Raw genomic sequence first — 13,457 nt, forward strand, 5'->3', positions numbered from 1 at the left:
AATGATATAGGACCACGTATTTCGCTAAAAATCCAGTGGTTAAGGTATGTAAAAGATGACCCATTTAAAATATTTTACAAAGAATCACCGAGCGATGAACTGGATTTTAATGTTCTAGATAATACACCAGCAAGGAGAGGAGAAGAAACCATTCAACTCTGTGTATAATTTTAACCTCACAGCTCTACTTAAAACATCACCCCATGCAAGCATAAAAAAAGAAAAAGAGATTGACCTTTTACCACTGATACCACCAACCATGAATTTAAAAAAAAATAATAGATGAGGACGCTAATAGAGCAGAAGGTAGATGAAGGTTATGGTAGATGAACATTCTGATGATTACTGAATAGGAGTATTTTATATTGGTTTACATTATCTTAATTTGATTATAGTACTTATTCTGAAACTTAAAATGTTGAAAGTCATTTTTTCCTGCAGTGTAAGTAAAACTGATGTAAGTCAGTTTTATGTTAAGAAAATTGAAATTTAAAAAAATAAATGAACAATATAAAACCAGTATTTTGGAAATATTTAAAATAAATAACAATATTCCAAAATAATTTTCTGATTTACAAAATTTTTTCTAATAAAGGACTATATATCTCAACCATGTAAGTGTGACTTACACCACGTTTCCTTCCACCAGCTCATACACACTCTTACAAAACAATATATCAGATTTTCTGGTTCAACTTCATTTAACATCACTTCTGAAATTTTTTGTAATTAAACTCTTCACTTTCTTGTGCAGTTTGTAAGAGAATCATTTTGTTCATGATGTTGACTGATTTACAAGTTAACTTGAATGAAAGAGGTTATTTCATTCCCTATCTGTTGCATTAAAATCATTTGACTTTTGTATTTTAAGGACAAAATTCATTCTTCACTTTTTAATAATTTTCAATTAGAAAGTTGAACGAGCAACAGAAAAGAGAAACATAAAAACATGTAGCAAGCACAACTGAAAATGTCACAGTAAAATATTAAATTTGATGTCTTATATGAAGAGGTTTCAAAATATATTAGGTAAGGTAGTCTCGTTATACAACTGAGTATAGTTTATACAATTAGTAAACATACATTTTACTCACAGAGACAAGCTAATTATTTGATCCAATTTTTTTCTATTTTCTCTGTTATTAATCTTAACTTTTACTTATTGCCTACATTCTAAAGTCTATATTATTTACTTATCAATTGATTTACATTATATTCTGGAAGTCTTCAAAAAACTAGCATACCTGCATGTTTCTTGATTTAAGAACCATTAAGTAAATCTATTTCATAAATAAATATATTCGCGTAAGTTACATGAAACTACTGATAAAAGTGGATATTTTTATTTTTTTTTAAATAAGTGACTAAAGTTTTCAGCAAAGGTTAAACATTTAAAAAATGCACATTTTTTATTGGCAGTGTTTGCAGTTAATTTCTCTCATGGAAAAACCTGCCAAGTCTGTTCTGCTGTTAACAATACCTATGGTTATTCTAATCTGTGAATAATAAGAGCGAAGTAAATTAACTCTCTAATTGCTGTGAAAAATTGTGTGAAAAGACATAATCAAATACAGTACTTTTTTAATTAAAAACATGAAATTGTAGAGAATTTGATTAGAGTGATTAAGTACACACAAATCTCTTCACATGTACCAAAAAAAGTAAATATTTAATTTTCAACTGAATGTGTTTAGAGGTGGAAAATTTTAAGAAACATTTTTCTAAAAATATTCATATACATCTTAAAATCTTAAAAAAAAGTAAAACACCCTGCTTGATTAGAGGCTAAAATAATTTTCAAAAAACTTCTGCATTTTGGGTCTGGGGTCTATAAATTTTTAAAAATTTATAGATCCCAGACCTAAAACGGAGAAATTTTTTTAAAGAAAATTTTAATGACTACTTTTTTTAAAATAGTTGTTCATTGAGATACTTCTTTGTATGAACTTGAAAAAATTCTTGAAAAATATTTAAACTGAAGGATATAGAGCAAAAGAACAAAAACATACCCGTATATTTCAATTTTAAGAGGTTAGTTTAGATTTGAAGGAATATTTATATATGCATTGCAGGTAAGAAATTTGCTTTAATAAATTTTTTCTCAAAAAAAAATTTATTAAAGCAAATATAGTATTAATTTAGTATAATACTATAAAATATCAAAATTGTTTTTTCACGACATACCCCACTCCTTGCAACTCATATATAGAAATATTTCAGCAAAATTTGAAGAAAATTTGTTCAGTCAATCTTTATATACAAGGCCAAATCAATGCAACACTTACCAAGCCAAGCCATCAGATGTTGGGGGGAGCGTGCAGTCCAACTATGCACTTCTACCACTATGTACAGCAGGCTTTATAAGCAGGAGCCCAGAACTGCAAGAGCATTCACTAGTGGACCACAACCAGGAGCAGAAGCTGGTCCAACATAGGATCTCATGGTGGATGCCGACATCCCAGCCGGAGTATCATCAGGCCTGGCTGGCCCGGCCCATTAGTGCCAGGAGGAAGTGATGAAGATGACCATCACTTGGGGAGAACTGCCGCGCCAGCAGAAGACATACTACAAGGCTCTGGAGGCCACCACTGCAGTGGGGACCCAACTGCCATTGAAGGTAAGTTAGGTGCGATTCCAATGGAAAACAGCCACAACTCTACCACGACCGGACTGGATCCAACATCCACCTCATCAGACACACAAAGACATTTTACAGGGCTACAACAAGGTTCTAAGATCCATATGTTGTCTGCGCAATTCGGTGACAGTACATACAATTGTTTTTTGGTCTAGATAAACTAGTTGATACCCCACTTTTGACATGATCTTCATACTTTTTCTTTTCTAGCCAGAAAAGTAAAATGGTTAAGTTTAATATTTTTCACAGCTTCAAAAATAACTCATCGTACATCCCAAGTAATCACCTATCTCATATTGGAAAAGTGATCATTTTGAGATCTATAAACTGTTGAGCAGCAGACTCACAGGCCATTTTTGTAACCATTATGGATTGGAAGGCCATTTATGTGTTGTCATAGCCGAACATTTTTTTACTTCAAAATTTTTGTTTTTCATTGCTCACAGTGATACTTCAGAATCATAATTTCTGTTTGAAATTTTTGAGTTGCTGCCCATAGAAGTCTCTCTATTATTAACACCGTACATGAAATAGTGCGCGGATAAGTAAATCAACGGTTACTATATTTTTTTTTATTTTTTGGTTAATGATTAATTCCCCACAGAAGCTCGGAGCTTTTGTAGGATAATACAGAATGGTAACTTTATAATGTCTTAACTGACTGAGGTTCAAATCTGAATCTGTCGAGAAGAAGAAAGGCTGATGTGCTACCATTTTGTCATGGAGGTCAATATAATGGCAATCATTATACATGTATTAATTAAAATAAATATAATAATAATATTAATGTTTTTTTTGTTATTTTTTTAATTTCGGATTTTATTTTCTACAAAGAAAATATATCACAGATATCTATATTTAACCTCTTCTTCAATCATACCTAATATTCTGATATGCATTCAACTCCTTGATTATTACAAATTCACCTGCACACACACACACACACTCAGAAACCACAATTTTTTAATACTAAAAAGAAATTAAGAAGAACTATAGTACATAAGTATATTCATGATACATGAGTAAAATTCAGTTTTAACACAAATAGTTGGTTAAATATACATGTACTTAAATGCAAAAACACTTTGTTAATAAACCAGTAACTTAATTAAATTACATTTGCTTAGCAATCTTCTGTAACATCAATGTATAATATAATACTAAGTTGCAACCAAACAAATATAAACCGGTCTTTCTACAAAAAAATTTTCAGTTTAAAAAATGCATTTGGTTACTCTTAAAAAAATGTTCAGCATATATTTTAATACTCTTGTACAAATAAGGAGTATTAGTGTACTACAGTAGAAGTAAAAAAAAAATTAAAAAACATCCTACATAAGAAAGAAAGCTCATGGGCTCCCTAGCCCCTTCATTCCTCCTGCACAATTTCCATGGGTTTTATTGTACGGAAGTTTAAATTCTCACATGACTTGACTGCCTATATGATAGCCTCTTGATAACTAAACCTGAAAAATATTTAAAGGTTACTTAGACTGCAATAATCACAATTATTTTTTATATTAATTATTTAATATATATTATTTTTAGTGAAATAATAGTAAACAATGTTTCAGTATACAATTCTTAATTTCTCACCAGAATGACAATATCAATTGATGCATTTAAAATGAGACAAGTTTTAAAGAAATTCTACATTTTTCATCTGAACATGACAAATTTCCACCATTAACATCACAGCTGTTGGTATTTTTGCAAAACTGTTTACCTTAGATAAATTTCAACAACACAGGTCATCTAGAAAGAGCGAACTGTTTGTGCATCACCTGCACGCAGCTTCAGTCACAACTGAGTAAGGCAGCTTGTCTCACTTTTTACTAATGCTGCATGAAATCTGACATACACACAAATAATTTTGTGTGTATAAGAAAATTGATAATCCTGTCGACTGTAAGATATGATCAGTCATGCTTTTTAAATGTCCAAGGTGTTAGTTTTGTGGAAATTTATCGTCGAATTACTGCGGTATATGGTGACAGTGTAAAGAATGACAGAGAACATCTTTTTATGATATTCTACCCTACAGCTCTACTACTCTCATTAGAACAGCTGAAAGAGCAGATTGACAGACAAGTTAAAGAGAACCGGTGTTTCATGTTAGACGCACTAAGTGATAAATTTGCTGTATGTTCACAATCTCTTATGTAATGCAAGACAGCTGTTAAGAGACTGGCTAAATGGAATGGACTGGACTGGACTGGTGACAGACTTGTCTGTAAAAAGTAGCTAAACTTGTTATAAAACAAAAACAATTACTTTCTGGACAACCCTTGTATTCTGTTTCATTTATCAGAAATAAAACAAAATATGATATTAAATTTAATAGTAGCATCACTTGAAATGCGGTATATTACAAGTAATATATTATTACCAAATAGGCACACGTTCGCTCTGCGAAAAAAATAAAATTATTTAATTATACATATTTAAATCATAGAATTTTAACAACAAAGAAAAAAATTTTAAAACTACCCAATTTGGTAAAGAAAGACAGCATATTTTGCCTTGAAAAAGAGAAAAGTATCAGATTTTTTTTTTTTCTAAATTGCATCTTAGAAAAAATCCATATTTAATTTAGGGTATAGTATTAAAAATTAAATAAAAAAATTCATTCATATTTTGTTAAGTGTTAACTACTTTATAAAAGAATAAAGAGATTCTGATAAAATTACAAAATAAAAATACTTCAAAATACATCAGAAAGAAAAGACTAATTAAAGAATTAATGAATGGATTTTTTAAAAAAGGTACTGTGCTACTATATGATGAAAAATCTTATTATGTAACATCAGAATATTGACAGCAAAATCTCAATGCCAAGTTGGCCATTTGATATCTAGGAAAGCCAACATATATCATTTATATTACATCAATTCTCAGCAACTTAATTTTTAATGAGCAAATATGTTTCTTTATTCCAGGTAACAAATTTTTGCAGCTAAATACATTTTTTCTAAGTAATTAAAATATTAGCATTCTTTTTTTTTTCTGTCTTCAGTCATTTGACTAGTTTGATGCAGCTCTCCAAGATTCCCTTTCTAGTGCTAGTCGTTTCATTTCAGTATACCCTCTACATCCTACATCCTTAACAATTTGTTTTACATATTCCAAATGTTGCCTGCCTGCACAATTTTTTCCTTCTACCTGTCCCTCCAATATTAAAGCGACAATTCCGGGATGCCTTAATATATGGCCTATAAGACTGTCTCTTCTTTTAACTATATTTTTCGAAATGTTTCTTTCTTCATCTATTTGCCGCAATACCTCTTCATTTGTCACTTTATCCACCCAACTGATTTTTAACATTCTCCTATAGCACCACATTTCAAAAGCTTCTAATTTTTTCTTGTCAGGAACTCCAAGTTTCACTTCCATATAAAGCGACGCTCCAAACATAAACTTTCAAAAATCTTTACCCGACATATAAATTAATTTCTGATGTAAACAAATAATATTTCTTACTGAAGGCTCGTTTTACCTGTGCTATTCGGCATTTTATATCCCTCCTGCTTCATCCATCTTTAGTAATTCTACTTTCCAAACAACAAAATTCTTCTACCTCAATAATCTTTTCTCCTCCTATTTTCACATTCAGTGGTCCATCTTTGTTATTTCTATTACATTAGCATTCATTATACTAGAAATTTTGACTCGACAAGACTTTATAAACATAATACACAATTTTCACAATTGTTCTATTTGCAACAATTGAGTCACAATTCTTGCACAATATGTACATAATTTTAATTTCTTTGTGGCTTTGTGGACACTCCTGTATGAAATTTTTATCTGTTGACTAGCTGCACAGTTTTTGTTCATCTTAACTACTGGCTTTTCTAAAACGAGCGACTGTAGTGAAGCTGACATTTGATTGGGAGTACACATTTGATCATGGAAAATCTATAGCAAAGTCCTTCAGGCACTTGAAAAATTATTGCAATTTAAAATAACCCTCAAGAATAAGTGCACATTGAGATTTATAAAATAAATGACAGCCTTTTAAATTACACCTGTCGCTAACAATCAAAATAGAAAAAGATTACTTTATTGCTATGTGAACGTTACGGCTACAAGGCCAAGCATTTCCAACTCGCCCATTAATGCCAGGCTGGAAGTAAATTTCCCAATTCAGTGGATTTATGAATTCAGGTTCCAGTAGCTTTCTGGCCAACCTGTATCTCAATGAACTTTTCTCAAAAAATGAAAATAATCTTTTGCATCGAGTCACATGTGACTAGATATGGTATTCATTATTACTTCGGAGTCAAAATTGATAAATATGGAGTAATGAAAATTTTAGTACCTTGCTCTATAAAACTAAAAATGAGACGGCTGGAAAAATCCTAGCAATTTGTTTTTTGGGAGTGGAAAGGCGTATTGCTTGTCAATTTTCAACATGAATGTTGCACTTTGAATGCTATGAACTATTGCCAGCTCTTGAGCGAAGTGAAAGCTGCTTACAGGAATACAGCACACCATCAGCCAATCAGAGATGTAATTCACCTTAACAACAATGTCAGGCTCGGAATAAACTGGATGAAACTTACTGAGAAACCTTAGGACAACCCTGATAAAGTCCAGATTTACCCTTACGTGATTTCTTTTTTGCATGAGCTATTGAAGGAGACAATGGGAAAACATCAATTTCAGAGCAACAGTGAAGCAGAGGAGTTGATGTGCAATTGGTTCCTGATATTCTCAAAAAGTGATCCACAAGCTTCCCATGTGTTGGAAAAATATGTAGAACTTCAGGGAAACTGTATAGAAAAGCACGAAATATGTTTTGTATTTTTATTCTGTACTAATAAATGATAAAAATAAAAATCTGGTTTATAGTGGTACAGTAATTTCAAGTTTTTGACATTTTCATTAACACAATCAAACCTATATACTTAAGATATAATCACTTGAAAGAAGTCAATCGATTGAAATAATTTGTGCTCAAAAATCAGAAAAAGAAATAAAACTGAAAAATATTTTTTTAGAAAAAAATTGATAAGATTACTTTCAACAGTACAAAAAAAAATTGTTTTGTTATAAGATTTAAAATTATTTTCAATAAATATACAATATATTTACCTTAATACAGCAAATGTCTTCTGATATATTAAAGAATTAAGCATTTACATTTTTAAAAATAAAACATATATCATTAAAAAATATCTTAAGAATTTATTCAGAACCTTAATAGATATTCAACAGCGATCAATATTGTTCAGGCTTATTTATTAAAGTAAGACAAAAAGTAAAAACATCATTGGGGTAAATTCATAATTTGTGGCTTAGAATGAAAAACCTCCATAAATATAAAACAATATTACTGACCGGTTAATAAGGTCTAAGTGTCAAAATGGTCCCAAGTATATATAGCAACAACAATCATTGGTATCTCAGTACTTCATATATCATCATATGTAGTAATAAGTTTAGCAATACACTGAAATTTAACTTCTACTACTGGTACAACTTTAGCTGTTGAACAAGGAATGAAGTAACACTTAACTAAAACAGAATTAAAAAAATATATATATATATAATAAATAATTTAAACTCTTCCACCAAATTCCATATAAAACAAGCATTGTAAGTTGACAGAGCCAGATTTTGAAATACAAAATTTAACTGAAGTACCTCTAATAAAGGAAGAAAATTCAATCTTTTGTCGAACATAATGTTGAACATAATTAATATATTTTTTCATGCATTCTAAATGCTAAGAAAATAGAAATAACACTAAATCTACTTAAAAAATAGGATAAATTCCAATTGTTTTTCTATAAAATACATATAAAGTCATAATCTCATCATTAAAACAAATCATACTAAAAAAGGATATTAAGGTTATAATATTACACACCTTCACTCATATTAAATTAACTCAAGTGATTTTTAGGTAAATACCTTAAATTACACTACTTTTAGCATCAGTCAATATCAATGTACATTTTATCATGTTATCACTTAACATAAGAGCCTCTACAGAGAAGATTAAACAAAGATAATACGAAATTGTTTTACTTTAGAGAGAAAAAAGATTATTTAGTTTTATTACTAAATACGGAAAATTCTCATTCCTGGAATGAGGCAACTTAACCACTTTATAACAATACAGCCATAAATGATATTCCTCCTAATTACCTTTCAGATAATACTTCAGAAGATGATATGTATGACTGCAAATGAGGTGTAGTCTTGTACAGTCTCAGTTCGACCGTTCCTGAGATGTGTGATTAATTGAAACCCAATCACCAAAGAACACCGGTATCCACGATCTAGTATTCAAATCCATGTAAAAATACCTGACTTTACGAGGGCTTGAATGTTGGAACTCTCGACTTCAAATCAGCTGATTTGGGAAGACACGTTATGTTGTGTACACCCCCCTGCCTTTGACAAACCTCCCAAAGTAAGAAATTGAATGGGGTAGTCAGCGAATCAAGATGGCCAGGGAATCTATCTGTCACGGCCGGTCCAGTGTTGAGCACTAACTAGCGCTAGTAATCATTGGTTCAGCAAAGAAAAGTAGTGATCGCTTCATAAGCAGTCAACGCCTACCAAAGCTTAATTTTCAGGCAATCAAATTGTGTAGAAATAAGAAAATACCCATTTTTTTAATAATTTTCAAAGGTATTTTTGAAAGGGCTGGTATTTTTAGAAATTTTGTGTGGATGTTCCTCTCCACTTGTGCCGTTTGGTGCTGCTACCTAGCGGGAGGTAGATAGCAGATACCCCACAGCAAGCTTGGTCAGGCAATCTGGGTCACGCCACCTCCAACATCATAATGCCGCAGGGAGTGGTCATTATGAGGTAGCAATCTTCTATTATTCTACATCAAAATCCGATCCAGAGCAGTCGTATGCACCTTCAGTCCAGATGAACATTTAGTTTATTAGTATAAGTTATATGTTATTTAATTTAATTATATATTATGTATCAAATTACAATTAATTTCATTAACTATCAAGATGACAATTCATTAAACCATTATTCAACAAGCAACAAGGTGTTGTCTTTATTCTTTACCTATGAACATATACAGTCCAACCTCGCTTTAAATTCTACCAGTGGGTGTTCTAAAAAATAAACAATATGTTCTGTATCTTATACGAAGTAGAAACAAGTTCAGATGTTGAAAATGAATGTTAAAAATAAAATAGTGTTAAATTAAGCGTTGAAAATATTAAAATTGTAATGTTACTGGTAAGACCACAATTTTAATATTGCCAATATTCAGGTTAAGAAAAACCTTCCATTTTAGAATTGTGTGGCACGGTAGTATCTATTTGAACTACAAATCATCAAACAAAATTCCACAGGTGGTTAAATTTTTTCTCTATTAATATGTATAATATATTAAGGTGTAGAGCCTTGTACAGACTCAGACTGACCTGAAATTGAAATATAAAAGTATAAAAATAGAAAATAGAAAAGATGACTGAAATATAGAATTATCTTTGGTCTATATACGATTAACTATTTTAGGAGTCTGGATAAAAATATTTAATGGGTCAACTTTGCATTTTGCACAATCCAGGAATGGAATAGGAAGCCTGAAGCATGTGTACAAGCAAGTTGTTTATAATTTAAAAAATACATCTTTTGCAACATTTATTTAAGCTGCATCATTTTTGCTTCCATTTTGTGTAAAAATATTTCCAAAGGGTTTAGGTAAGATGGGTACCTTTGTTTTAGGAGGGAATTTTCAGCAGAGCCGTTGCACTTCTCTTGTGGGCAGACTGTCCTTACTCACCATCCTTTTCTTTTTCTTATATTTCATCTCTTCTTACTCTATTTGGCTTATATGGATGATCTAGATCAGACACCCACTAGGTCTATGCACGGAAAGCTATCAATGCTTCCTCCACTTGGACAAACAGATCTAGTTAGGAACAGTTGCTTGTGGATCTGTCTTATCTGGTAATAACTCAATAATGTTAGTAGTTTAAGAGATTTTCTGTAGAACTGGATATCCTAATCTTTTTCTTAATTTTTAATGAAATATTTAAAATTAAATTAAATTCTAGTTTCTAATTAAATAAGTAAATACAATTTCAGAAAACTGCCTGTACCTGTTACTCGCTACACAGCTACACCACTACACTGTCCTGACTGCATAACACTATGCAGTTATATGCTGTGTGGTAATTGTACCAATGATCGTATTTTCTGATGATCCATTTGATATCTGTAAATAGATAAATAAAATTTGTATTATAACATTTTTATTACGATTTTATAATAAAAATATTTTTTTAATATAGAATTATAGATATTTTGACAAAACTCAAACTTTCTCATGTCAGTGATCATCGATGGACAAACAGTATAATTCCAATTATCTGAACTAATTGATACGGATATTTGTTTATGATGTGACAGTGTTAATACTTGTTAAGGTGTAACAGGACTTGAGCAACGAGTGAGATACAGTGAGTTGGGCCACTCCCAATGATGTGTTTATAAAGGTTTGGAGAGATATTGTGGTTATTTCCTGTATATCTGCTCTTTGAAAGAGATGTGACTTTTTTATAATGACAGATTTCTTGACATGGGATAAGTAAAGTAATTAATGAGATATAAAAGTCTGATTAAGGTGTTTTTTATTATCATAAGGACACAAATGAATTGTCTTTTATATATATATATATATATATTTTTTTCTCAAATTTCTTTCAGTTGCTTTTTTTTAAGAAGAAATGTAATTATGGGAAAATTATTGGGCAAAAAATCCCATAACTTATCAGAATTCAAATTTCAGAGCAGAGAAATTAAATAAATAAAAGATACATAAAAAAAATATTAATCTTACTTCTATTTAAAATAAATGAGGATTTTTTTCAAGAACAGCTGTGCATTCAGTAGTCTCTGTGAAACTATTATACACTTCTTTTTTACTCATTCCTACCATACATCTTTCTGAAAATATTACATCAACTCAAACAAGTATAACACATATCCAATATTGCACAGGCTAGCAATTCATTAAAAATAATAATTGAAGCCTACTATATTTAAATATCATTATAAACCATATATGGATTTCTGAGAAGATAAGTTTAATTTGGCCACTTTTACATTGAAAACAATGTCATATTTAATAATAATTTAATCTACTACTGCAGTAATAAGTATTAAATAGAATTATCTTATTGCATTATAAAATATTCAATTATTTTGAAGTGTAATTTATACAAACGACTGTAAAAAAAATTCTAGAACTATGTCCATGGGTTTAATTCTACACAACTTTAAATTCTCAAATTTAAATGGGTTTAATTCTTTACATATTCTGTGTATATGATGGCCTCTTGATTATTAAAGCTGAAACGTTTATACAAAATCACTTAGATTGCTTAAATTGAACATCAAAGTAATTAAAAAAATGTAATCAAATTATCTAAAAATCATGGTTTCTTTTCTTTGTAAAAACATGCATTAATTACTGTAAAAACTTATTAGTGAGCTGACATAAAAAAAAATGAACACAGTTATTATTGCAATATAATAATGAAAATAAATCAAGAAAGCATTAAAAAAATTGCTTTCTATTTCTGAACATACCAGTGTGATGACACAAATAGGTTTTTAGTATGGTGTTGAACTAGGAATAGTAAATGCTATTTTAAAACTTTAATAAAGTTTCTTTTTACATCAAAGGAAATACAAAAGTGGCTGTAATAGAAAAACTACACCAATGCAGGATTCGTTATTAGTCAGAAAAAGTAAACTTGATCCAAAATTGATATCTGTTGTGGACTTAAATCAAGAATTAACAGCCAGTGGAATAGATTTACGCATGGAAACTGTTAGACACAGACTTCTTGACAGATGAAAGTTTGTTGGCCAGCTAAAAAGAAGCTTTTAAAACCAGCAATGTGCAAAAAAAGGCTCTTGTGGGTCAAAGCAATTTTACGTTCAGTGGCATAATACTTCCAGTATCCGATGACAAAGTTAAGTCACCAAACACGGGCGTATGGCTATGACATCAAGATGATTATCCCAATGGAAGTTTTCTGAGGAACAAAGACCAAAAAAGCATGTCAAGTCCGATGAAATGTAAAGGTCCGTCCAACTGATTTTTTTGACTAAAATAAACTGTTCATCATGAATTCTTACTGCAAGATTGCATAATCAACAGGCGTACTACCTAGAAGTTTTACAAATGATCGCATGAGGAATGATCGGGTCGATTTTCTCTAATCTTAAGAGAGACAACTCAAGGATTTTATATTATGACAACACACTGATTTACCTATCCAACAGTTCTTGGCAAAACATAGCACTGTTGTGATGCCATAACCACCCTATTCATCAGTCATGGCTCCTTCTGACTATTTCCCAAACCTAAAAGGGCACACAAGGGACGATTTTCGACAGATGAAAAAGGTGAATTGCAAGCCAACCTCAAGGTGATACTCAAAAAGAGGCATTTCACCAGTGTTTTTCAAACTGAAAACTATATTTGTTAACGGGTATAATATCACACGCGGAGGGGGAACTACTCTGAAGAGGATGGGATAAATACAGAAGATTATTTCAGAGAAAATTAAAAATTCCTATTACTTTCTGATTAAACCTTATATGCTTAACTTACATGGAGTATTATGAATTTAAAGAAGGGAAATATAGTCATATACAGAGTGATTCAGGAGGATAGGGCAATACTTTGACAACTCATTCTAGAGGCTAAAAGTAAGAAAAAAGTTCATATAAACATATTTCCGAAAACGCTTCTTAGCGAGTTATACAGAGTGAAACATTTCGCCCGAGTTTCAGTTCCTCCGGGTAAATTAAGGCTTTC

The 13,457-nt window shown here is 30.8% G+C and overlaps 1 protein-coding gene across 6 annotated transcripts in view; it reads right to left on the minus strand.

Annotated features, from left to right (window-relative positions):
• Window positions 1-3,457: 3,457 nt before the first annotated feature.
• Window positions 3,458-13,457, minus strand: part of LOC142333058 (DNA replication licensing factor mcm7-like) — a 51,866-nt gene continuing 41,866 nt past the window's right edge. For 4 of the 6 annotated variants that reach the window (XR_012758505.1, XM_075379872.1, XM_075379868.1 and 1 more), the window contains 3 exons: window positions 10,726-10,841; window positions 7,982-8,158; window positions 3,458-4,104 (listed from right to left, as the gene is read on the minus strand). The gene's annotated coding sequence lies outside the window, so the exon portion shown is untranslated. The remainder of the gene's footprint in view (window positions 4,105-7,981; window positions 8,159-10,725; window positions 10,842-13,457) is intronic. The other 2 variants (XR_012758506.1, XM_075379870.1) reach the window with 1 other exon arrangement.

The sequence above is a fragment of the Lycorma delicatula genome, chromosome 12 (assembly GCF_047948215.1).
Source record: "Lycorma delicatula isolate Av1 chromosome 12, ASM4794821v1, whole genome shotgun sequence".
Classification (NCBI taxonomy): Eukaryota; Metazoa; Arthropoda; class Insecta; order Hemiptera; family Fulgoridae; genus Lycorma; species Lycorma delicatula.